General features: G+C 45.7%; 1 pseudogene across 1 annotated transcript; it reads left to right on the top strand.

Annotated features, from left to right (window-relative positions):
• The first annotated feature begins 330 nt into the window (after window positions 1-330).
• LOC103715890 (arogenate dehydrogenase 2, chloroplastic pseudogene) lies at window positions 331-1774 on the top strand (annotated as a pseudogene). The gene has a single exon (XR_015975042.2). The product of XR_015975042.2 is annotated as an arogenate dehydrogenase 2, chloroplastic pseudogene (transcript).
• The last annotated feature ends 2074 nt before the right edge of the window (window positions 1775-3848 follow it).

Genomic DNA, 3848 nt, shown 5'->3' with positions numbered 1-3848 from the left:
TAAATTATAAAATTATTAGTTTTTGTTAGTCAGAGGAGTTCTATTTTTATTTAATTTTTGATTTTGTTTGTTAGATGAATGTCAAAGGAATTGGCAAAATATAAATTCCTTTCTATATAATATTTTATAGTGCGATTTTTGTTCGCAGACGTAAATTATTATTGCCATAAGCTAATACGGCGACAGGTGCGGCCATCATTCAACTGAGTCATTGTTCACTTACCAAAAAAAAAAAAGTGACGTCAACACACCAGTTGGAAAACAGCTCAAGGCGGAAGCAGACGTGGCAAAATCCTGCTTCTCTCTCTCTCTCTCTCTCTCTCTCCAAATAGGGAGTCCCGCTCTTTCGAAACGCTCTGTTCTCGTCCCACCGTCATTCTTCCGTCAGGGCGCCGCCTTCCCCATTCGCCGCTCCTCGGCCGCCGTCAGCTAACCATTTCCCGCCGTTAGGGTTAGGATTTTGGGTTTTGGCGAAATGCTCCTCTCCGGCCTCCTCCTCCCCACTCCTCTCCAGACCTCCAACCCCTCCCGCCCCCCTATCTCCGCCGCCTCCCTCCGCCTCCGTGCCGCCATTCTCCGCCGCGCCGCCGGCGGCGGAGCCGCCGCCGTTCCCCGCCTCGCCCTCCGCCGCCGGTTGGGAGTCCGGGCCCTGGACGCCGCCCAGACGTTCGACCACGAGTCCCAGGCCTCCGACCTCCTCGACCGCCGCTCCAAGCTCAAGATCGCCATCATCGGCTTCGGCAACTTTGGCCAGTTCCTCGCCCGCGCCTTCGCCCGCCAGGGCCACACCCTCCTCGCCCACTCCCGTTCCGACCACTCCGATGCCGCCCAGTCCCTCGGCGTCTCCTTCTTCCGCGATCCCCACGACCTCTGCGAGGAGCACCCTGACGTCGTCCTCCTCGCCACCTCCATCCTTTCCACCGACGCCGTCCTCCGCTCCCTCCCCATCCAGCGCCTCCGCCGCAATACCCTCTTCGTCGACGTTCTCTCCGTCAAAGAATTTCCCAAGAACCTCTTTCTCCAGCTCCTTCCGCCGGATTTCGACATTCTCTGCACTCACCCTATGTTCGGCCCTGAAAGCGGCAAGGACGGCTGGGCTGGCCTGCCGTTCGTGTACGAGAAAGTCCGGATTGGCGATGCTAATTGCCGTGCCGAGCGCTGCCAGCGATTCCTTGACATCTTCGAGCGTGAAGGCTGCCGGATGGTGGAGATGTCCTGCACCAACCATGATGAGAATGCTGCTGAAATACAGTTCTTGACTCACACTGTGGGCAGGATTCTCGCCAAGCTGGACCTCAAGTCAACACCAATTAACACTATGGGCTATGAGACGCTGCTCGATCTGGTGGCGAACACTTGTAGTGATAGTTTTGAGCTGTACAATGGGTTGTTCATGTACAACAAGAATTCCACAGAGCTACTTGATAGGTTGGATGTCGCATTTGATTCGTTGAAGAAGGAGCTGTTCGGGAATTTGCATGATATACTCAGGAAGCAGCTGTTTGAGAGCGCTCCGAGTTCTTTAGAAAGGGCTAATAATTGAAGTAGAGGCATATATTATTGGTATGGTTACAAGTTGTTTTTCTTAATACCTTAGTGAGAGTTGAGTGTTTTTCTGCGGGATACTTTATTATATGTTTAGATAGGTGGTCATCTTGTAGTTTACCGTGCTAATAAGATAGGTTCACGAAGGAGGCACTATGTATGTTTCTTGTACTTGTATGGCATGAAAAAATGAATTCAATTTTAATAATCAAGTCATTTCTTCTTGATTGTTTGAACATTGCAAGGTCTTTAGATTGAGAGTTGGGTATCATAGATGCATTTCAATATGCTGTTTTTTTTTGAGAAATGGTGATTCACATTTAGCAATTAGCATGGTATAAAAAGTTGGCAATTTTAGTAGCAAACATAGTCCTGTTTATGTTCTTTGTTCACAGATGGTGTATCTTTATGTTTTCAGTCATTTATGGAGGGTTGTAACTTTGTCGTTGCGCGAAGATGGCAGTAGAGATTTGATAAGGTGAAGGAGAACAAGATCGATTGAAACTATTGCTCTACAGCACTATGCGGGTCTGTTTAATGGGTGAGATTAGAGGGCTTAGAAAGAGGTAATTCATGACCACATGCTTTTGATTGAGCAGAACCATGAATAGGCCTATAACTAGGCTTTGATTTTGAATCCAGCATGGGTTGTTATAGGATAGGTTTGGTTATGGAATGTGGAAGATGTGGGTATATTTTTTGTGGGGAAGAAGTGTGAGAGTGGGAATAGGAGTGCCTTTGACCTTTGCTTAAGGATGTAGGCCGAACATTGGTTGTTTAAATATTACGTCATGTGGTTCACATTTTATGTTGTGGATCTTAGGTTGTGATTTGGTTTTATGCAATTAAACAACGAAATAGAGTTGTGCTTGGGTACCAAGCTACTATATTTGTATGGTATGTTGTAATGCGAGGAAAATAACATTGAAATCCTTCCATTTTACTAAGATAACGAGGTGAGGAAGGGAGAAAATAGAAGGATCAGAAACTAGAGACACTGTTAGTGCCATAAGCCAAGTTTTTTTTCGATATCAAGGAACACCTTTTCAACAGATTGCATATAATGTACATGGATTTACAAGCTGATTGGCATGATATATCATGTATTTTATGTACCATGCCCATGCCTTATTGACATGTGGTGGTGGCACAATATTGGCAGCATGCTGGTGCTTGGCATGCTGCCAGAGGCGGCCCAATACATTTGGGGGCCTAAGGCGAATCCAATGAATGAGGCCTTTTTTTTTAATAATAAATTTTTTTAATAAATATAAAATATTTAAAAAAATGATATGAAAATGGATAGCTATCAAGTATACTATTTCAACAAAGATACATGAATCTAATAAAGATAGGCAAGAATTTTTTTTAATTTAATATTATTTTTGAATGGAAGTGCAGCAAAGTAATTATCCTAAAAAAAGGCCATAAAACTGATTAAATAACTGAGATAATGCTTGGCAATATTGTTTATCATGTCAAGCAAGAGCGGAATAGGAAAAGGTCATCCCATGGCATTTTATGGTCAAGGTAAAGAAAAGAATTTGTCTAGAAAGGAGCTTCTCTATAAGAGAAAGTAGGGGCATTATGGAAAATTGACTCCATCTAATTAATAAACGTCCCATCCCTCCATCTCCCCTTCAAGTGAGTACCCAAGCAGCAACCGCAACATCACAGCACAGCAGCCATTCAACCCCCTCCCTCCGTCTCTCTCTACCACCCAAGAGGGGAGAAGAAACCGAGAGGAGAAAATTAGAAGAATCTCCACCCTCCAAGAAGTCCATTTCCAATCCCCCTTTCTTCCTGATGGCCCAGCTGGATCAGGAGTAATGTGAGGGAAGGAAAACCAAGATCAAAACCAAACAAGAGAAGGGATGAAAGATAAGAGTGGCTTCAGGCGTGTATCAAGCCAACCAAATCCCTCCTCTCTCTCTCTCTCTCCATCCAAAACAAAACTACCGTCCCCAACTTCCTAAATTTCCCCTCTGCAGGCCAAGAAACTCTCCACCTCCCTTCCATCAAGGGGGAAGACTCGATATGGGGCCTTTGCTTTCTTTTGGTCACGGTCAGACCCTCCCTCCCTCCCTCCCTCTCTCTCTCTCTCTCTCTCTCTCTTCATCTTCCGGGGCCTTCCATTGGCCCGGGCCGGCCCTGCATGCTGCTGTTCAGTGCCTGCTAAGCACTGGCACAAGTAGGCGTAACATGACACGGCAAACTGTGTAAGTGCCAGACCGACATGCTATGAGCATGCAGTACTTAAGTTCTTATGTATATGAATGTAGTTGGAGAATCCAATGTTAACT

This window comes from Phoenix dactylifera, chromosome 2 (assembly GCF_051530095.1).
Source record: "Phoenix dactylifera cultivar Ajwa chromosome 2, Ajwa_hap1_PhDact_Kaust_v1.1, whole genome shotgun sequence".
Taxonomy (NCBI): Eukaryota; Viridiplantae; Streptophyta; class Magnoliopsida; order Arecales; family Arecaceae; genus Phoenix; species Phoenix dactylifera.
Note: the sequence above shows the minus strand (reverse complement) of the source record. Positions and strands in the feature narration are given on the sequence as shown.